The sequence below is a fragment of the Narcine bancroftii genome, chromosome 2, assembly GCF_036971445.1.
Source record: "Narcine bancroftii isolate sNarBan1 chromosome 2, sNarBan1.hap1, whole genome shotgun sequence".
Classification (NCBI taxonomy): Eukaryota; Metazoa; Chordata; class Chondrichthyes; order Torpediniformes; family Narcinidae; genus Narcine; species Narcine bancroftii.
In genome coordinates, this window is record NC_091470.1 from 188732376 (window position 1) to 188756991 (window position 24616).

At 33.3% G+C, this 24616-nt stretch overlaps 1 protein-coding gene across 1 annotated transcript in view; it reads left to right on the forward strand.

The window, feature by feature from the left end:
* LOC138753025 (uncharacterized) overlaps nucleotides 1-24616 on the forward strand; it is an 86958-nt gene that overhangs the window by 61181 nt on the left and 1161 nt on the right. The window lies entirely within an intron of this gene.

Below are 24616 nucleotides of genomic sequence, written 5' to 3' on the forward strand. Positions count from 1 at the left end.
GAAGAAGGACTATAATCAGGAAACAGAGCAGTTGGAAAGGGAAATAGTAAATATAGAAAAAGAATTAGCAATGAAGGAAGATACAACTAAAAGAAGAGAATTGGCGGATAAAAAAATAAAATATGAAACACTACAAACATTTAAGGTGGAGAAGAATATAATGAAGACAAAACAGAAATATTATGAACTGGGTGAAAAAACGCACAAAATCCTAGCATGGCAGCTTAAGACAGAACAAGCTAAGAAAATGGTATTGGCATCAAGGAAAAAAGACAAACAAATCACATATAATCCAAAAGAAATTAAGGAAAACTTTAGAGAATTCTATGAACAATTATACCGAACTGAAAACGAAGGGAAGGAAGGGAAAATAGATGAGTTTCTAACTAAAATTGAACGACCAAAACTACAAGTAGAGGAACAAAATAAATTAACAGAGCCATTTGGAACAGTAGAAATACAAGAGATAATAAAAAAATTACCAAATAATAAGACACCAGGAGCGGATGGATTCCCAATAGAATTTTATAAAACATTTAAAGACTTATTAATTCCGCCCCTCCTGGAAGTAATCAACCAGATTGATAAAACACAAAGCTTACCAGATTCATGTAAAACAGCAATAATTACAGTAATACTAAAGCAAGGGAAAGATCCACTCACACCAGCGTCATATAGACCAATATCTTTACTTAACACAGATTATAAGATAATAGCTAAACTATTAGCAAACAGATTAGCAGAGTATGTACCGAAAATGGTAAATCTAGACCAAACTGGATTTATCAAAAAAAGACGCACAACAGACAATATTTGTAAATTTATTAACTTAATTCATGCAGTAGAAGGGAATAAAGCACCAACAGTAGCAGTTGCTTTAGACGCAGAGAAGGCCTTTGACAGAGTAGAATGGAATTATTTGTTCAAAGTATTGCAAAAATTCAGTTTACCGGAGAAGTATATTAATTGGATGAAAGCATTATATAAGGGACCATTAGCGAAAGTGACAGTAAATGGACATGTATCAAAGCAATTTAACTTAAGCAGGTCAACACGGCAGGGATGCCCACTATCACCTTTATTGTTTGCGTTAGCTATAGAACCACTAGCAGAATTGATAAGAACAGAAAATAATATAAAAGGGATAAAAATAAAAGACAAGGAATATAAAATCAGTTTATTTGCGGATGATGTTATAGTATACTTAACAGAACCAGAACTATCAATAAAAGAATTATATAAGAAATTGAAGGAATATGGAGAAGTGTCAGGTTACAAGATAAACGTAAATAAAAGTGAAGCAATGCCTATGAATAATGCGGATTTCTCAAAATTTAAGAAGGAATCTCCATTTAGATGGCAAATGCAGGCAATAAGATACCTAGGTGTACAAATAAACAAAAATCTCGGCCAATTATATAAACTCAATTATTATCCACTAATGAAAAAATTACAGGACGATTTAGAGCATTGGAAAGATTTACCACTAACACTAATAGGAAGGATAAACTGTATTAAAATGAACATTTTTCCAAGGATATTTTACTTATTTCAGGCATTGCCAATACAACTGACAGAAAAATTCTTCAATGAGTTAAAGAAAATAATAAGGAAATTTTTATAGAGAGGGGGGAAACCGAGGATAGCACTAGATAAATTAACAGAATGGTATAAACAAGGAGGCTTACAATTGCCAAACTTTAAAAATTATTATAGAGCCGTACAATTAAGATACCTATCAGATTTTTATCAAACAAGGGAAAAACCAGACTGGACGGGATTAGAATTAGATAAAATAGGGGAAAAGATACCTGAACACATATTATATAAATGGGATGAAAAATTGGTACAACATAGAACTTCTCCAGCATTACATCATTTCCTCAATATTTGGAAGAAGATTCATGTAGAAAGAAATAAAACAAATTATCAATTACCAAAACTAATATTGACGCAAAATAAGTTACTCCCTTTTACCATAGATAACCTTTCCTTTAGAGAATGGGAAAAAAAGGGATTAAAAGAATAGAAAATTGTTTTTCAGGAAGTAGATTCTTATCCTTTGAACAAATGAGAGATAAGTACAATATAACTGGAGATACAGCGCTGGCATATTACCAATTGAGATCCTACTTGAAGGATAAATTAGGAAGCAGTTTGAGTTTGCCAGAGGGAAGTAACCTTGAATATGTGATTACAGATACACTGTAAATCAAAAGATTTATAACAAATATGTATATTAAAGTGCAAGAAAAGGAGAATGAGGAAACAAATGGTAAAACTAAACAAAAATGGGAACAAGATTTAAATATAAAGATAAAAAAGGAAACATGGGAGAAATTATGTTCTGGAACGATGAGAAATACAATAAATACGAGGCTACGTATGATACAATATAACTGGTTACACAGACTATACATTACACCTCAAAAGTTAAATAAATGGGACCCAACAGTATCTGATAGATGTTTTCGATGTAAAAAAGAAATGGGAACAACAATTCATGCAATCTGGACATGTGAGAAAGTAGAAAAATTTTGGGAAGATCTCAATCAGATATTAAATAAAATAACAGAAAACAATATACCAAAGAATCCAGAGATCTTTCTCTTAAGTAACATAAAAAACAAAGAATTTGGAATTGATTTGGAAGATGCACAAAAAAGATTTGTTAAGATAGCTCTAGCTGCAGCAAAAAAATGTTTTATGTCAACCTGGAAATTGGAAGTTAATCTGAAAATACAACAATGGTATATAGAAATGAATAAATGTATTCCATTAGAATAAATTACATATAGTTTAAGAAATAATATTGAAATATTCGAACAAATATGGGAGCCTTACATTGAATACAATAGCGAAAACCTACCGGGGACAATCATTACCTAAGTTGATGGAAGGAGAAGGAAAGAAAAGAATGGACTCAGTAGAATTTCTGGTGTATTTTTGTTGAATGACAACATTGTCTGACTTGTTTAATGTAACCTAGATTGTATACCTAAAATGGATGGGAGGGTGGGGGGTGGGGGGGGTGGCTTGGGAGGAGGGAGGGTGGGGGGAGAAAAAGTCACTGTATATGTGTGAAAAAGAAAAAAGTGTGTATCATGGCTAATGTGATTTATGGAGTGAAAAATAAAAAATAAAAAAAAAACAAAAAACGATCTTATGGAAAAAAAGTATTCTCGGATCCAGAGGAAGCAAGGAAATTTGCAGAACAACTACAAAACAAACAGAGAGATGAAGACATGTAATAAGAGTAAAAATGACCACGATTTATATGTATGTGGGTAAAGAGGTATATGTGTGTATATGTATAATGTGCATACATGAATGTATCCGTATTTAGAGGAAAATATTGATAGTATAGATAAGAATTAATAAGGGAAGGAAATGGAATAGAGGGAATAAGGAGGGAATTAAAAGAGTGACCTTCATTACATATGAAAAGTGAAATCTTTTCTGGGGGGGCTGGGTGGGGGGAGTTACGGTCACTGCAAAATCAGCTGACGCTTGCGAGTGAAATCGCAAATACAAATGGAGAGGGGAGATGTTGTTTTCCGACAAGGGATAAAGGACAACTCAGGAGGGGAAGGGGAGATTGAGGCTAAAGAAGTTTTAAATAGGAGAATAAGGAAAATGTTGGATGTTTTAGGAATGTTGTCTTATAAAGGGTTCAAAACAAGAAAACAGAAATGGATAAGAAGGAAAGGTAATGATGGAGAAATGGAAAGGGAAGATAAACAAAGTATAAAATGGCTACGTTGAACTATATGGCTTTAAATATTAATGGAATACATAACCAAATTAAAAGGAAGAAACAGCTAAATTTACTGAAAAAAGAAAAAATTGATATAGCATTTGTGCAAGAAACACATTTCACTGAATTGGAGCACAAGAAATTAAAGAGAGATTGGGTAGGACACGTAACAGCAGCATCGTAAAATTCAAAAGCAAGAGGAGTAGCTATATTAATTAGTAAAAATGTGCCATTTAAAATAGAAGAGGAAATAATAGATCCAGCAGGGAGATATGTAATGATAAAATGTCAGATGTATTCGGAGTTTTGGAATCTACTCAATGTATATTCACCTAACGAAGAAGATCAAAAGTTTATGCAAGATATCTTTTTGAAGATAGCAGATACGCAAGGGAACATATTAATAGGAAGGGATTTCAACCTGAATTTGGATTCAAATATGGACAAAACTGGGAAAAAAATTAACAGAAAGAACAAAGTAACCAAATTTATAATTAAATCGATGGAAGAAATGCAACTTTTGGATATATGGAGGAAACAACACCCAAAGGAAAAGGAATATTCATATTACACGGCTAGATATAAAACATACTCAAGAATAGACCTAATTTTGTTATCAGCTAGTATGCAAGATAGAGTAAGAAAAACAGAATATAAAGCTAGAATACTATCGGACCATTCACCCTTAATATTGACAGTAAAGCTAGAGGACATCCCTCCAAGAATGTATAGATGGAGATTAAAACCCATGCTACTTAAAAGGCAGGATTTTAGAGAATTTATTGAAAAATAATTAAAAATGTATTTTGAAATAAATACGGAATCAGTGGAAGATAAGTTTATACTATGGGATGCAATGAAAGCATTCATTAGAGGGCAAATAATAAGTTATGTTACCAAGATGAAGAAGGACTATAATCAGGAAACAGAGCAGTTGGAAAGGGAAATAGTAAATATAGAAAAAGAATTAGCAATGAAGGAAGATACAACTAAAAGAAGAGAATTGGCGGATAAAAAAATAAAATATGAAACATTACAAACATATAAGGTAGAGAAGAATATAATGAAGACAAAACAGAAATATTATGAACTGGGTGAAAAAAAGCACAAAATCCTAGCATGGCAGCTTAAGACAGAACAAGCTAAGAAAATGGTATTGGCATCAAGGAAAAAAGACAAACAAATTACATATAATCCAAAAGAACTTAAGGAAAACTTTAGAGAATTCTATGAACAATTATACCGAACTGAAAACGAAGGGAAAGAAGGGAAAATAGATGAATTTTTGACTAAAATTGAACTACCAAAACTACAAATAGAGGAACAAAATAAATTAACAGAACCATTTGGAACAGTAGAAATACAAGAGATAATAAAACAAATTACCAAATAATAAGACACCAGGAGAGGATGGATTTCCAATAGAATTCTACAAAACATTTAAAGGCTTATTAATTCCGCCCCTCCTGGATGTAATCAACCAGATTGATGAAACACAAAGCTTACCAGATTCATGTAAAACAGCAATAATTACAGTAATACTAAAACAAGGGAAAGATCCACTCTCACCAGCGTCATATAGACCAATAACTTTACTAAACACAGATTATAAGATAATAGCAAAACTATTAGCAAACAGATTAGCAGAGCAGGTACCGAAAATGGTAAATTTAGACCAAACTGGATTTATCAAAAAAAGACGCACAACAGACAATATTTGTAAATTTATTAACTTATTTCATGCAGTAGAAGGAAATAAAGCACCTGCAGTAGCAGTTGCTTTAGACGCAGAGAAGGCCTTTGACAGAGTAGAATGGAATTATTTGTTCAAAGTATTGCAAAAATTCAGTTTACCGGTGAAGTATATTAATTGGATTAAAGCATTATATAAGGGACCGTTAGCGAAAGTGACAGTAAATGGACATGTATCAAAGCAATTTAACTTAAGCAGGTCAACACGGCAGGGATGCCCACTATCACCTTTATTGTTTGCGTTAGCTATAGAAGAACTAGCAGATTTGATAAGAATAGATAATAATATAAAAGGAATAAAAATAAAAGACAAGGAATATAAAATCAGTCTATTTGCGGATGATGTTATAGTGTACTTACCAGAACCAGAACTATCAATAAAAGAATGAGATAAGAAATTGAAGGAATATGGAGAAGTGTCGGGTTACAAGATAAACGTAAATAAAAGTGAAGCAATGCCTATGAATAATGCAGATTTCTCAAAATTTAAGAAGGAATCTCCATTTAGATGGCAAATGCAGGCAATAAGATACCTAGGTGTACAAATAAACAAAAATCTCGGCCAATTATATAAACTCAATTATTATCCACTAATGAAAAAATTACAGGACAATTTAGAGCATTGGAAAGATTTACCACTAACACTAATAGGAAGGATAAACTGTATTAAAATGAACATTTTTCCAAGGATATTTTACTTATTTCAGGCATTGCCAATACAACTGACAGAAAAATTCTTCAAAGAGTTAAAGAAAATAATAAGGAAATTTTTATGGAGAGGGGGGAAACCGAGGATAGCACTAGATAAATTAACAGAATGGTATAAACAAGGAGGCTTACAACTGCCAAACTTTAAAAATTATTATAGAGCCGCACAATTAAGATACCTATCAGATTTTTATCAAACAAGGGAAAAACCAGACTGGACGAGATTAGAATTAGATAAAATAGGGGAAAAGACACCTGAACACATATTATATAAATGGGATGAAAAATTGGTACAATATAGAACTTCTCCAGTATTACATCATCTCCTCAATATTTGGAAGAAGATTCATGTAGAAAGAAATAAAACAAATTATCAATTACCAAAACTAATATTGACGCAAAACAAGTTACTCCCTTTTACAATAGATAACCTTTCCTTTAGAGAATGGGAAAAAAAGGGATTAAAAGAATAGAAAATTGTTTTTCAGGAAGTAGATTCTTATCCTTTGAACAAATGAGAGATAAGTACCATATAACTGGAGATACAGCGCTGGCATATTACCAATTGAGATCCTACTTGAAGGATAAATTAGGAAGCAGTTTGAGTTTGCCAGAGGGAAGTAACCTTGAATATGTGATCACAGATACAATGTTAATCAAAAGATTTATAACAAATATGTATATTAAACTGCAAGAAAAGGAGAATGAGGAAACAAATGGTAAAACTAAACAAAAATGGGAACAAGATTTAAATATAAAGATAAAAAAGGAAACATGGGAGAAATTATGTTCTGGAACGATGAGAAATACAATAAATACGAGGCTACGTATGATACAATATAACTGGTTACACAGACTATACATTAAACCTCAAAAGTTAAATAAATGGGACCCAACAGTATCTGATAGATGTTTTCGATGTAAAAAAGAAATGGGAACAACAATTCATGCAATCTGGACATGTGAGAAAGTATAAAAATTTTGGGAAGATCTCAATCAGATATTAAATAAAATAACAGAAAACAATATACCAAAGAATCCAGAGATCTTTCTCCTAAGTAACATAAAAAACAAAGAATTTGGAATTGATTTGGAAGATGCACAAAAAAGATTTGTTAAGATAGCTCTAGCTGCAGCAAAAAAATGTATGATGTCAACCTGGAAATTGGAAGATAATCTGAAAATACAACAATGGTATATAGAAATGAACAAATGTATTCCATTAGAAAAAATTACATATAGTTTAAGAAATAATATTGAAATATTTGAACAAATATGGGAGCCTTACATTAAATACAATAGCGAAACCTACTGGGGACAATCATTACCTAAGTTGATGGAAGGAGAAGGAAAGAAAAGAATGGACTCAGTAGAATTTCTGGTGTATTTTTGTTGATTGACAACATTGTCTGACTGGTTTAATGTAACCTAGATTGTATACCTAAAATGGATGGGGGGGTGGTGAGGGGGGTGGCTTGGGAGGATGGAGGGGGGGGGGGGAGAAAAAGTCACTGTATATGTGTGAAAAAGAAAAAGTGTGTATCATGGCTAATGTGATTTATGGTGTGAAAAATAAAAAATTAAAAAAAAAACGATCTTATGGAAAAAAACTATTCTCGGATCCAGAGGAAGCAAGGAAATTTGCAGAACAACTACAAAACAAACAGAGAGATGAAGACATGTAATAAGAGTAAAAATGACCACGATTTATATGCATGTGGGTAAAGAGGTATATGTGTGTATATGTATAATGTGCATACATGAATGTATCCGTATTTAGAGGAAAATATTGATAGTATAGATAAGAATTAATAAGGGAAGGAAATGGAATAGAGGGAAAAAGGAGGGAATTAAAAGAGTGACCTTCGTTACATATGAAAAGTGAAATCTTTTCTGGGGGACTGGGTGGGGGGAGTTACGGTCACTGCAAAATCAGCTGACGCTTGCGAGTGAATTCGCAAATCCAAATGGAGAGGGGAGATGTTGTTGTCCGACAAGGGATAAAGGACAACTCAGGAGGGGAAGGGGAGATTGGGGCTAAAGAAGTTTTAAATAGGAGAATAAGGAAAATGTTGGATGTTTTAGGAATGTTGTCTTATAAAGGGTTCAAAACAAGAAAACAGAAATGGATAAGAAGGAAAGGTAATGATGGAGAAACGGAAAGGGAAGATAAACAAAGTATAAAATGGCTACGTTGAACTCTATGACTTTAAATATTAATGGAATACATAACCAAATTAAAAGGAAGAAACTGCTAAATTTACTGAAAAAAGAAAAAATTGATATAGCATTTGTGCAAGAAACACATTTCACTGAAATTGGAGCACAAGAAATTAAAGAGAGATTGGGTAGGACACGTAACAGCAGCATCGTATAATTCAAAAGCAAGAGGAGTAGCTATATTAATTAGTAAAAATGTGCCATTTAAAATAGAAGAGGAAATAATAGATCCAGCAGGGAGATATGTAATGATAAAATGTCAGATATATTCGGAGTTTTGGAATCTACTCAATGTATATTCACCTAACGAAGAAGATCAAAAGTTTATGCAAGATATCTTTTTGAAGATAGCAGATACGCAAGGGAACATATTAATAGGAAGGGATTTCAACCTGAATTTGGATTCAAATATGGACAAAACTGGGAAAAAAATTAACAGAAAGAACAAAGTAACCAAATTTATAATTAAATCGATGGAAGAAATGCAACTTTTGGATATATGGAGGAAACAACACCCAAAGGAAAAGGAATATTCATATTACTCGGCTAGACATAAAACATACTCAAGAATAGACCTATTTTTGTTATCAGCTAGTATGCAAGATAGAGTAAGAAAAACAGAATATAAAGCTAGAATACTATCGGACCATTCACCCTTAATATTGACAGTAAAGCTAGAGGACATCCCTCCAAGAATGTATAGATGGAGATTAAACCCCATGATTTTAGAGAATTTAATGAAAAACAATTAAAAATGTATTTTAAAATAAATACAGAATCAGTGGAAGATAAGTTTATACTATGGGATGCAATGAAAGCATTCATTAGAGGGCAAATAATGAGTTATGTAACCAAGATGAAGAAGGACGATAATCAGGAAACAGAGCAGTTGGAAAGGGAAATAGTAAATATAGAAAAAGAATTAGCAATGAAGGAAGATAGAACTAAAAGAAGAGAATTGGCGGATAAAAAAATAAAATATGAAACATTACAAACATATAAGGTAGAGAAGAATATAATGAAGACAAAACAGAAATATTATGAACTGGGTGAAAAAACGCACAAAATCCTAGCATGGCAGCTTAAGACAGAACAAGCTAAGAAAATGGTATTGGCATCAAGGAAAAAAGACAAACAAATTACATATAATCCAAAAGAACTTAAGGAAAACTTTAGAGAATTCTATGAACAATTATACCGAACTGAAAACGAAGGGAAAGAAGGGAAAATAGATGAATTTTTGACTAAAATTGAACTACCAAAACTACAAATAGAGGAACAAAATAAATTAACAGAGCCATTTGGAACAGTAGAAATACAAGAGATAATAAAAAAATTTCCAAATAATAAGACACCTGGAGAGGATGGATTCCCAATAGAATTTTATAAAACATTTAAAGACTTATTAATTCCGCCCCTCCGGGAAGTAGTCAACCAGATTGATAAAACACAAAGCTTACCAGATTCATGTAAAACAGCAATAATTACAGTAATACTAAAGCAAGGGAAAGATCCACTCACACCAGCGTCATATAGACCAATATCTTTACTTAACACAGATTATAAGATAATAACTAAACTATTAGCAAACAGATTAGCAGAGTATGTACCGAAAATGGTAAATCTAGACCAAACTGGATTTATCAAAAAATGACGCACAACAGACAATATTTGTAAATTTATTAACATAATTCATGCAGTAGAAGGAAATAAAGCACCTGCAGTAGCAGTTGCTTTAGACGCAGAGAAGGCCTTTGACAGAGTAGAATGGAATTATTTGTTCAAAGTATTGCAAAAATTCAGTTTACCGGTGAAGTATATTAATTGGATTAAAGCATTATATAAGGGACCGTTAGCGAAAGTGACAGTAAATGGACATGTATCAAAGCAATTTAACTTAAGCAGGTCAACACGGCAGGGATGCCCACTATCACCTTTATTGTTTGCGTTAGCTATAGAAGAACTAGCAGATTTGATAAGAATAGATAATAATATAAAAGGAATAAAAATAAAAGACAAGGAATATAAAATCAGTCTATTTGCGGATGATGTTATAGTGTACTTACCAGAACCAGAACTATCAATAAAAGAATGAGATAAGAAATTGAAGGAATATGGAGAAGTGTCGGGTTACAAGATAAACGTAAATAAAAGTGAAGCAATGCCTATGAATAATGCGGATTTCTCAAAATTTAAGAAGGAATCTCCATTTAGATGGCAAATGCAGGCAATAAGATACCTAGGTGTACAAATAAACAAAAATCTCGGCCAATTATATAAACTCAATTATTATCCACTAATGAAAAAATTACAGGACGATTTAGAGCATTGGAAAGATTTACCACTAACACTAATAAGAAGGATAAACTGTATTAAAATGAACATTTTTCCAAGGATATTTTACTTATTTCAGGCATTGCCAATACAACTGACAGAAAAATTCTTCAATGAGTTAAAGAAAATAATAAGGAAATTTTTATGGAGAGGGGGGAAACCGAGGATAGCACTAGATAAATTAACAGAATGGTATAAACAAGGAGGCTTACAATTGCCAAACTTTAAAAATTATTATAGAGCCACACAATTAAGATACCTATCAGATTTTTATCAAACAAGGGAAAAACCAGACTGGACGAGATTAGAATTAGATAAAATAGGGGAAAAGATACCTGAACACATATTATATAAATGGGATGAAAAATTGGTACAACATAGAACTTCTCCAGTATTACATGATCTCCTCAATATTTGGAAGAAGATTCATGTAGAAAGAAATAAAACAAATTATCAATTACCAAAACTAATATTGACGCAAAACAAGTTACTCCCTTTTACAATAGATAACCTTTCCTTTAGAGAATGGGAAAAAAAGGGATTAAAAGAATAGAAAATTGTTTTTCAGGAAGTAGATTCTTATCCTTTGAACAAATGAGAGATAAGTACAATATAACTGGAGATACAGCGCTGGCATATTACCAATTGAGATCCTACTTGAAGGATAAATTAGGAAACAGTTTGAGTTTGCCAGAGGGAAGTAACCTTGAATATGTGATTACAGATACACTGTTAATCAAAAGATTTATAACAAATATGTATATTAAACTGCAAGAAAAGGAGAATGAGGAAACAAATGGTAAAACTAAACAAAAATGGGAACAAGATTTAAATATAAAGATAAAAAAGGAAACATGGGAGATATTATGTTCTGGAACGATGAGAAATACAATAAATACGAGGCTACGTATGATAAAATATAACTGGTTACACAGACTATACATTAAACCTCAAAAGTTAAATAAATGGGACCCAACAGTATCTGATAGATGTTTTCGATGTAAAAAAGAAATGGGAACAACAATTCATGCAATCTGGACATGTGAGAAAGTATAAAAATTTTGGGAAGATCTCAATCAGATATTAAATAAAATAACAGAAAACAATATACCAAAGAATCCAGAGATCTTTCTCCTAAGTAACATAAAAAACAAAGAATTTGGAATTGATTTGGAAGATGCACAAAAAAGATTTGTTAAGATAGCTCTAGCTGCAGCAAAAAAATGTATGATGTCAACCTGGAAATTGGAAGATAATCTGAAAATACAACAATGGTATATAGAAATGAATAAATGTATTCCATTAGAAAAAATTACATATAGTTTAAGAAATAATATTGAAATATTTGAACAAATATGGGAGCCTTACATTAAATACAATAGCGAAACCTACTGGGGACAATCATTACCTAAGTTGATGGAAGGAGAAGGAAAGAAAAGAATGGACTCAGTAGAATTTCTGGTGTATTTTTGTTGAATGACAACATTGTCTGACTTGTTTAATGTAACCTAGATTGTATACCTAAAATGGATGGGAGGGTGGGGGGTGGGGGGGTGGCTTGGGAGGAGGGAGGGTGGGGGGAGAAAAAGTCACTGCATATGTGTGAAAAAGAAAAAAGTGTGTATCATGGCTAATGTGATTTATGGTGTGAAAAATAAAAAATAAAAAAAAAACAAAAAACGATCTTATGGAAAAAAACTATTCTCGGATCCAGAGGAAGCAAGGAAATTTGCAGAACAACTACAAAACAAACAGAGAGATGAAGACATGTAATAAGAGTAAAAATGACCACGATTTATATGTATGTGGGTAAAGAGGTATATGTGTGTATATGTATAATGTGCATACATGAATGTATCCGTATTTAGAGGAAAATAGTATAGATAAGAATTAATAAGGGAAGGAAATGGAATAGAGGGAATAAGGAGGGAATTAAAAGAGTGACCTTCATTACATATGAAAAGTGAAATCTTTTCTGGGGGGGCTGGGTGGGGGGAGTTACGGTCACTGCAAAATCAGCTGACGCTTGCGAGTGAAGTCGCAAATACAAATGGAGAGGGGAGATGTTGTTTTCCGACAAGGGATAAAGGACAACTCAGGAGGGAAAGGGGAGATTGAGGCTAAAGAAGTTTTAAATAGGAGAATAAGGAAAATGTTGGATGTTTTAGGAATGTTGTCTTATAAAGGGTTCAAAACAAGAAAACAGAAATGGATAAGAAGGAAAGGTAATGATGGAGAAATGGAAAGGGAAGATAAACAAAGTATAAAATGGCTACGTTGAACTATATGGCTTTAAATATTAATGGAATACATAACCAAATTAAAAGGAAGAAACTGCTAAATTTACTGAAAAAAGAAAAAATTGATATAGCATTTGTGCAAGAAACACATTTCACTGAATTGGAGCACAAGAAATTAAAGAGAGATTGGGTAGGACACGTAACAGCAGCATCGTATAATTCAAAAGCAAGAGGAGTAGCTATATTAATTAGTAAAAATGTGCCATTTAAAATAGAAGAGGAAATAATAGATCCAGCAGGGAGATATGTAATGATAAAATGTCAGATATATTCGGAGTTTTGGAATCTACTCAATGTATATTCACCTAACGAAGAAGATCAAAAGTTTATGCAAGATATCTTTTTGAAGATAGCAGATACGCAAGGGAACATATTAATAGGAAGGGATTTCAACCTGAATTTGGATTCAAATATGGACAAAACTGGGAAAAAAATTAACAGAAAGAACAAAGTAACCAAATTTATAATTAAATCGATGGAAGAAATGCAACTTTTGGATATATGGAGGAAACAACACCCAAAGGAAAAGGAATATTCATATTACTCGGCTAGACATAAAACATACTCAAGAATAGACCTATTTTTGTTATCAGCTCATATGCAAAATAGAGTAAGAAAAACAGAATATAAAGCTAGAATACTATTGGACCATTCACCCTTAATATTGACAGTAAAGTTAGAGGACATCCCTCCAAGAATGTATAGATGGAGATTAAACCCCATGTTACTTAAAAGGCAGGATTTTAGGGAATTTATTGAAAAACATATTAAAATGTATTTTGAAATAAATACGAAATCAGTGAAAGATAAGTTTATACTATGGGATGCAATGAAAGCATTCATTAGAGGGCAAATAATAAGTTATGTAACCAAGATGAAGAAGGACTATAATCGGGAAACAGAGCAGTTGGAAAGGGAAATAGTAAATATAGAAAAAGAATTAGCAATGAAGGAAGATACAACTAAAAGAAGAGAATTGGCGGATAAAAAAATAAAATATGAAACACTACAAACATTTAAGGTGGAGAAGAATATAATGAAGACAAAACAGAAATATTATGAACTGGGTGAAAAAACGCACAAAATCCTAGCATGGCAGCTTAAGACAGAACAAGCTAAGAAAATGGTATTGGCATCAAGGAAAAAAGACAAACAAATCACATATAATCCAAAAGAAATTAAGGAAAACTTTAGAGAATTCTATGAACAATTATACCGAACTGAAAACGAAGGGAAGGAAGGGAAAATAGATGAGTTTCTAACTAAAATTGAACGACCAAAACTACAAGTAGAGGAACAAAATAAATTAACAGAGCCATTTGGAACAGTAGAAATACAAGAGATAATAAAAAAATTACCAAATAATAAGACACCAGGAGCGGATGGATTCCCAATAGAATTTTATAAAACATTTAAAGACTTATTAATTCCGCCCCTCCTGGAAGTAATCAACCAGATTGATAAAACACAAAGCTTACCAGATTCATGTAAAACAGCAATAATTACAGTAATACTAAAGCAAGGGAAAGATCCACTCACACCAGCGTCATATAGACCAATATCTTTACTTAACACAGATTATAAGATAATAGCTAAACTATTAGCAAACAGATTAGCAGAGTATGTACCGAAAATGGTAAATCTAGACCAAACTGGATTTATCAAAAAAAGACGCACAACAGACAATATTTGTAAATTTATTAACTTAATTCATGCAGTAGAAGGGAATAAAGCACCAACAGTAGCAGTTGCTTTAGACGCAGAGAAGGCCTTTGACAGAGTAGAATGGAATTATTTGTTCAAAGTATTGCAAAAATTCAGTTTACCGGAGAAGTATATTAATTGGATTAAAGCATTATATAAGGGACCATTAGCGAAAGTGACAGTAAATGGACATGTATCAAAGCAATTTAACTTAAGCAGGTCAACACGGCAGGGATGCCCACTATCACCTTTATTGTTTGCGTTAGCTATAGAACCACTAGCAGAATTGATAAGAACAGAAAATAATATAAAAGGGATAAAAATAAAAGACAAGGAATATAAAATCAGTTTATTTGCGGATGATGTTATAGTATACTTAACAGAACCAGAACTATCAATAAAAGAATTATATAAGAAATTGAAGGAATATGGAGAAGTGTCAGGTTACAAGATAAACGTAAATAAAAGTGAAGCAATGCCTATGAATAATGCAGATTTCTCAAAATTTAAGAAGGAATCTCCATTTAGATGGCAAATGCAGGCAATAAGATACCTAGGTGTACAAATAAACAAAAATCTCGGCCAATTATATAAACTCAATTATTATCCACTAATGAAAAAATTACAGGACGATTTAGAGCATTGGAAAGATTTACCACTAACACTAATAGGAAGGATAAACTGTATTAAAATGAACATTTTTCCAAGGATATTTTACTTATTTCAGGCATTGCCAATACAACTGACAGAAAAATTCTTCAATGAGTTAAAGAAAATAATAAGGAAATTTTTATGGAGAGGGGGGAAACCGAGGATAGCACTAGATAAATTAACAGAATGGTATAAACAAGGAGGCTTACAATTGCCAAACTTTAAAAATTATTATAGAGCCACACAATTAAGATACCTATCAGATTTTTATCAAACAAGGGAAAAACCAGACTGGACGAGATTAGAATTAGATAAAATAGGGGAAAAGATACCTGAACACATATTATATAAATGGGATGAAAAATTGGTACAACATAGAACTTCTCCAGTATTACATGATCTCCTCAATATTTGGAAGAAGATTCATGTAGAAAGAAATAAAACAAATTATCAATTACCAAAACTAATATTGATGCAAGATAAGTTACTCCCTTTTACCATAGATAACCTTTCCTTTAGAGAATGGGAAAAAAAGGGATTAAAAGAATAGAAAATTGTTTTTCAGGAAGTAGATTCTTATCCTTTGAACAAATGAGAGATAAGTACAATATAACTGGAGATACAGCGCTGGCATATTACCAATTGAGATCCTACTTGAAGGATAAATTAGGAAGCAGTTTGAGTTTGCCAGAGGGAAGTAACCTTGAATATGTGATTACAGATACACTGTTAATCAAAAGATTTATAGCAAATATGTATATTAAAGTGCAAGAAAAGGAGAATGAGGAAACAAATGGTAAAACTAAACAAAAATGGGAACAAGATTTAAATATAAAGATAAAAAAGGAAACATGGGAGAAATTATGTTCTGGAACGATGAGAAATACAATAAATACGAGGCTACGTATGATACAATATAACTGGTTACACAGACTATACATTACACCTCAAAAGTTAAATAAATGGGACCCAACAGTATCTGATAGATGTTTTCGATGTAAAAAAGAAATGGGAACAAAAATTCATGCAATCTGGACATGTGAGAAAGTATAAAAATTTTGGGAAGATCTCAATCAGATATTAAATAAAATAACAGAAAACAATATACCAAAGAATCCAGAGATCTTTCTCCTAAGTAACATAAAAAACAAAGAATTTGGAATTGATTTGGAAGATGCACAAAAAAGATTTGTTAAGATAGCTCTAGCTGCAGCAAAAAAATGTATGATGTCAACCTGGAAATTGGAAGATAATCTGAAAATACAACAATGGTATATAGAAATGAATAAATGTATTCCATTAGAAAAAATTACATATAGTTTAAGAAATAATATTGAAATATTCGAACAAATATGGGAGCCTTACATTGAATACAATAGCGAAAACCTACCGGGGACAATCATTACCTAAGTTGATGGAAGGAGAAGGAAAGAAAAGAATGGACTCAGTAGAATTTCTGGTGTATTTTTGTTGAATGACAACATTGTCTGACTTGTTTAATGTAACCTAGATTGTATACCTAAAATGGATGGGAGGGTGGGGGGTGGGGGGGTGGCTTGGGAGGAGGGAGGGTGGGGGGAGAAAAAGTCACTGTATATGTGTGAAAAAGGAAAAAGTGTGTATCATGGCTAATGTGATTTATGGAGTGAAAAATAAAAAATTAAAAAAAAACAAAAAACGATCTTATGGAAAAAAACTATTCTCGGATCCAGAGGAAGCAAGGAAATTTGCAGAACAACTACAAAACAAACAGAGAGATGAAGACATGTAATAAGAGTAAAAATGACCACGATTTATATGTATGTGGGTAAAGAGGTATATGTGTGTATATGTATAATGTGCATACATGAATGTATCCGTATTTAGAGGAAAATATTGATAGTATAGATAAGAATTAATAAGGGAAGGAAATGGAATAGAGGGAATAAGGAGGGAATTAAAAGAGTGACCTTCATTACATATGAAAAGTGAAATCTTTTCTGGGGGGGCTGGGTGGGGGGAGTTACGGTCACTGCAAAATCAGCTGACGCTTGCGAGTGAAATCGCAAATACAAATGGAGAGGGGAGATGTTGTTTTCCGACAAGGGATAAAGGACAACTCAGGAGGGGAAGGGGAGATTGAGGCTAAAGAAGTTTTAAATAGGAGAATAAGGAAAATGTTGGATGTTTTAGGAATGTTGTCTTATAAAGGGTTCAAAACAAGAAAACAGAAATGGATAAGAAGGAAAGGTAATGATGGAGAAATGGAAAGGGAAGATAAACAAAGTATAAAATGGCTACGTTGAACTATATGGCTTTAAATATTAATGGAATACATAACCAAATTAAAAGGAAGAAACTGCTAAATTTACTGAAAAAAGAAAAAATTGATATAGCATTTGTGCAAGAAACACATTTCACTGAATTGGAGCACAAGAAATTAAAGAGAGATTGGGTAGGACACGTAACAGCAGCATCGTATAATTCAAAAGCAAGAGGAGTAGCTATATTAATTAGTAAAAATGTGCCATTTAAAATAGAAGAGGAAATAATAGATCCAGCAGGGAGATATGTAATGATAAAATGTCAGATGTATTCGGAGTTTTGGAATCTACTCAATGTATATTCACCTAACGAAGAAGATCAAAAGTTTATGCAAGATATCTTTTTGAAGATAGCAGATACGCAAGGGAACATATTAATAGGAAGGGATTTCAACCTGAATTTGGATTCAAATATGGACAAAACTGGGAAAAAAATTAACAGAAAGAACAAAGTAACCAAATTTATAATTAAATCGATGGAAGAAATGCAACTTTTGGATATATGGAGGAAACAACACCCAAAGGAAAAGGAATATTCATATTACTCGGCTAGACATAAAACATACTCAAGAATAGACCTATTTTTGTTATCAGCTCATATGCAAGATAGAGTAAGAAAAACAGAATATAAAGCTAGAATACTATCGGACCATTCACCCTTAATATTGACAGTAAAGTTAGAGGACATCCCTCCAAGAATGTATAGATGGAGATTAAACCCCATGTTACTTAAAAGGCAGGATTTTAGGGAATTTATTGAAAAACATATTAAAATGTATTTTGAAATAAATACGAAATCAGTGAAAGATAAGTTTATACTATGGGATGCAATGAAAGCATTCATTAGAGGGCAAATAATAAGTTATGTAACCAAGATGAAGAAGGACTATAATCGGGAAACAGAGCAGTTGGAAAGGGAAATAGTAAATATAGAAAAAGAATTAGCAATGAAGGAAGATACAACTAAAAGAAGAGAATTGGCGGATAAAAAAATAAAATATGAAACACTACAAACATATAAGGTGGAGAAGAATATAATGAAGACAAAACAGAAATATTATGAACTAGGTGAAAAAACACACAAAATCCTAGCATGGCAGCTTAAGACAGAACAAGCTAAGAAAATGGTATTGGCATCAAGGAAAAAAGACAAACAAATCACATATAATCCAAAAGAAATTAAGGAAAACTTTAGAGAATTCTATGAACAATTATACCGAACTGAAAACGAAGGGAAGGAAGGGAAAATAGATGAGTTTCTAACTAAAATTGAACTACCAAAACTACAAGTAGAGGAACAAAATAAATTAACAGAGCCATTTGGAACAGTAGAAATACAAGAGATAATAAAAAAATTACCAAATAATAAGACACCAGGAGAGGATGGATTCCCAATAGAATTTTATAAAACATTTAAAGACTTATTAATTCCGCCCCTCCTGGAAGTAATCAACCAGATTGATAAAACACAAAGCTTACCAGATTCATGTAAAACAGCAATAATTACAGTAATACTAAAGCAAGGGAAAGATCCACTCACACCAGCGTCATATAGACCAATATCTTTACTTAACACAGATTATAAGATAATAGCTAAACTATTAGCAAACAGATTAGCAGAGTATGTACCGAAAATGGTAAATCTAGACCAAACTGGATTTATCAAAAAAAGACACACAACAGACAATATTTGTAAATTTATTAACTTAATTCATGCAGTAGAAGGGAATAAAGCACCAACAGTAGCAGTTGCTTTAGACGCAGAGAAGGCCTTTGACAGAGTAGAATGGAATTATTTGTTCAAAGTATTGCAAAAATTCAGTTTACCGGAGAAGTATATTAATTGGATTAAAGCATTATATAAGGGACCATTAGCGAAAGTGACAGTAAATGGACATGTATCAAAGCAATTTAACTTAAGCAGGTCAACACGGCAGGGATGCCCACTATCACCTTTATTGTTTGCGTTAGCTATAGAACCACTAGCAGAATTGATAAGAACAGAAAATAATATAAAAAGGATAAAAATAAAAGACAAGGAATATAAAATCAGTTTATTTGCGGATGATGTTATAGTATACTTATCAGAACCAGACCTATCAATAAAAGAATTATATAAGAAATTGAAGGAATATGGAGAAGTGTCAGGTTACAAGATAAACGTAAATAAAAGTGAAGCAATGCCTATGAATAATGCAGATTTCTCAAAATTTAAGAAGGAATCTCCATTTAGATGGCAAATGCATGCAATAAGATACCTAGGTGTACAAATAAACAAAAATCTCGGCCAATTATATAAACTCAATTATTATCCACTAATGAAAAAAATTACAGGACGATTTAGAGCATTGGAAAGATTTACCACTAACACTAATAGGAAGGATAAACTGTATTAAAATGAACATTTTTCCAAGGATATTATACCTATTTCAGGCATTGCCAATACAACTGACAGAGAAATTCTTCAAGGAGTTGAAGAAAATAATAAGGAAATTTTTATGGAAAGGGGGGAAACCGAGGATAGCACTAGATAAATTAACAGAATGGTATAAACAAGGAAGCTTACAACTGCCAATCTTTAAAAATTATCATAGAGCCGCACAATTAAGATACCTATCAGATTTTTATCAAACAAGGGAAAAGCCAGATTGGACTAGATTAGAATTAGATAAAATAGGGGAAAAGATACCTGAACACATATTATATAAATGGGATGAAAAATTGGTACAACATAGAAGTTCTCCAGTATTACATCATCTATTCAATATTTGGAAGAAGATTCATGTAGAGATAAATAAAACAAATTATCAATTACCAAAACTAATATTGACGCAAAACAAGTTACTCCCTTTTACAATAGATAACCTTTCCTTTAGAGAATGGGAGAAAAAAGGGATTAAAAGAATAGAAAATTGTTTTTCAGGAAATAGATTCTTATCCTTTGAACAAATGAAAGATAAATACAATATAACTCAAGATACAGCGCTGGCATATTACCAATTGAGATCCTACTTGAAGGATAAATTAGGAAGCAGTTTGAGTTTGCCAGAGGGAAGTAACTTTGAATATGTGATTACAGATACAATGATAATCAAAAGATTTATAACAAATATGTATATTAAACTGCAAGAAAAGGAGAATGAGGATACAAATGGTAAAACTAAACAAAAATGGGAACAAGATTTAAATATAAAGATAAAAAAGGAAATATGGGAGAAGTTATGCTCTGGAACGATGAGAAATACAATAAATACGAGGTTACGTATGATACAATATAACTGGATACACAGGCTATACATTACACCTCAAAAGTTAAATAAATGGGACCCAACAGTATCTGATAGATGTTTTCGATGTAAAAAAGAAATGGGAACAACAATTCATGCAATCTGGACATGTGAGAAAGTAGAAAAATTTTGGGAAGATCTCAATCAGATATTAAATAAAATAACAGAAAACAATATACCAAAGAATCCAGAGATCTTCCTCCTTAGTAACATAAAAAACAAAGAATTTGGAATTGATTTGGAGGATGCACAAAAAAGGTTTGTTAAGATAGCTCTAGCTGTAGCAAAAAAATGTATTATGTCAACCTGCAAATTGGAAGATAATTTGAAAATACAACAATGGTATATAGAAATGAATAAATGTATTCCCTTAGAAAAAATTACATATAGTTTAAGAAATAATATTGAAATATTCGAACAAATATGGGAGCCTTACATTAAACACAATAGCGAAAACCTACTGGGGACAATCACTACCTGAGTTAACGGAAGGAAAAGGAAATGAAAAGAATGGACGCAGTGGAATTTCTGGTGTATTTTTATTGAATGACAACATTGTTTGACTGGTTTAATGCATCCTAGATTTTATACCTTATATGAACGGGAGGGGGGAGGTAGGGAGGGTGGGATGGGAGGAGGGAGGGGGCGGGGAGAAAATGGCACTGTATATGTGTGAAAAGGAAAAAATGTGTACTATAGTTAATGTGATTTATGGTGTGAAAATTAAAAAATTTAAAAAAAACAAAAAAAACAACTGCCCATGAGATGAGTTTGAATCCAACCATGGTAGCTGGAAGATTTAATTGTATGGGGAACAGATAAGAAGTTCCATGGAAGAACCGAGAATCCCGGATGGTATGCTGCCTTCCAGGTGCCAGGGTCCGGGTTATTTCAGATCGAGCTGATGACATTCTCAAGAGGGAGGGTGAGTAGCCAGAAGTTGAGTTCCAAGTAGGGTCCAATTATCTAGATAGGAAAAGTGATGAGGTCCTGCAAAGAGAGTTCAGGGATTTAGGTTTGAAGTTGAAGGACAGCACCTCCAGGTTAGTGATTGCAGGATTGCTGCCTGTGCCACATGTGAATGAGGGTAGAAATATGACAATGCAGTTTACCAAGAGGCTGAAGAGATGGTGCAAGTGAGAGGGCATCAGATTTCTGGATTATTGGGCTCTCTTCCAGGGAAGGTGGGACCTGTACTGGCAGGAGTGTTTCATCTGAACTGGAGGGGGACTAATATCGTCACAGGAAGGTTTGCTAGTTCTGCTCCTGGAAGTGGAGAGGGGAATCGTTAAAGTAGATTTGATGGGACACAGACCACCAGAACAGATAGTCGAATGGAGGAGGGAAGATGATGTGAAGACTGCATGTAGAGAAGGAAATGAAAGGCTTCTACGTGGTGGAGATATTATTCACAGGGGCATCTATTTCAAGGAAGAGTATTGTAGGAAAGCCAGATGAGCTGAGAGTGAATTTCCACATGGAATTTTGACATTGTGGCCATAGTGAAACTTGGTTTCAGGAGGGGCAGGATTGTCAGCTCAGTGTTCTGGGATTCCCAGTGGTACCCAGTGGTTCTGACATGATAGAGCGGGAGGGATGAAAGAGGGAGAAGTGGCATTGCTTGTCAGGGAAAATATCACAGCTGTTCTTAGGCAGGACAAATAAAAGGGCTTGTCTACTGTAGTTGTATGGCTAGAGCTTAGGAATGGGAAAGATATCACTATTTTAATGCAGTTTTATTACAGACCACCCAACAATGAGTGACAATGTGTTCCGTCAACGATTAAATGTAAAGTTAACAAGCATGATGAACTTTGTTGTTCAAGGAAAATTGGGGATCCAGGTAAAAATGGAGAGGTGTATAGCAGATTGAGGTAACAAGGACCAAAGGATGGACTTGAGTTTGAAAAATGCAGGACAAAAGTTAAGAGGGAAATTAGGAGGATTAAAAGAAGACATGGGGTTGCTTTGGCAGAGAAGATTGAAGAAAAATCTGAAGGGCTTCAACAGGGATGTTAAGAGCACAAGGATATTAAAGGACAAAATTGATCCTCTTGAAGATCAGAGTGATGATCAAAGGGGAACTGGAAGAGATGGAGGAGATCTTAAATAGGTTTTTTTGCATCTGTATTTGCTCAGAAACTGGCAGAGGGTCTAGGGAAATGAGGCAGACAAACAGTAAGGTCATGGAATCTATAGAGATTAAAGAGGAGGAGGTGTTTGCTGTCTTGAAGCAAATTAAGATGGATGCATCTTTGCTTGGATAAGTGTTCCCTCAGACCTTGAGCGAGGAAAGTGCAGATATTCCATGGGCCCTGGCAGATATATTTCCCATCTCATTAGCCTCAGGAGTATTGGAGTGTAGCTCATATTTTTGTGTTTCAAAAGATTCCAAAAATAACCAAGGAAAGTATTGGCTTGTGAGCCTGACGTCAGTAGTAGATTAGTTATTGGGAGGTGTTCCATGAGATCTGATATACATGGATTTGGATAGTCAGGGACCGTTTAGAGATAGTCAGCATGACCTTCAGTGTGGTAGGTCATGTTTAGCAAATCTTCAACATTAAATACAATAGCGAAAACCTACCGGGGACAAACATTACCTAAGTTGATGGAAGGAGAAGGAAAGAAAAGAATGGACTCAGTAGAATTTCTGGTGTATTTTTGTTGAATGACAACATTGTCTAACTGGCTTAATGCAACCTAGATTGTATACCTAAAATGGATGAGGGGGGTTGGGGGGGTGGCTTGGGAGGAGGGAGGGGGGGGGGGGAAGAAAAAGTCACTGTATATGTGTGAAAAAGAAAAAGTGTATATCATGGCTAATGCGATTTATGGTGTGAAAAATAAAAAAATTATTAAAAAAAAACAAGTTTAGCAGGAAGGTTGATGAGGCAAAAGCTGTGAATATTTTCTACATGGACTTTAATCAGGCCTTTGACAAGGTCCCACATGCAAGATTAGTCAGGAAAGTTCAGTTCTTGCTATTCATGCAGAGGTAGAAAACTTGATTTGACAGTGGCTCAATGTGAGAAGTCGGAGAGTGGTAGTGAATTATTGCCTCTCTGATTGGAGGCCTGTGACTAGTGATGTGCCCCAAGGATCGGTACTGGGACCATTATGTTTTGTCATCAACATCAATGATCCAGATGATAATTTGGTAAAGTGGATCAGCAGGTTTGCAGATGACTTGAAGAGGGAGGTGTCGTGAACAGCGAGGAAGGCCTTCAAAGCTGAAGTAGAGGAATCCAAGGCAGCTGAAAAAGTGGGTTGTAAAATTGCAGATGGAATTTCATGCAGACAAGTGTGATGTGTTGTCTTTTGGAAGAAGAAGTTAGGAGAAACACAGTTGGTCACTCAGGAGTGTAGTAAAACAGAGGGATCTGGGAATACAGATGTATAATTGCCTGAAAGTGGTGTGACACAGGTAGCTAGGGCCGTAAAGAGCATTTTTGGCACTTTGGCTTTTATAGATCAAAGTATTGAGTATATGAGTTGGGATGTTGTGGTGAAGGTGCACCAGATATTTGTGAGGCCATCTTTGCAGTATTGTGTGCAGTTTAGGTCACATAATCACAGCAAAGATATCAATAAAATTGA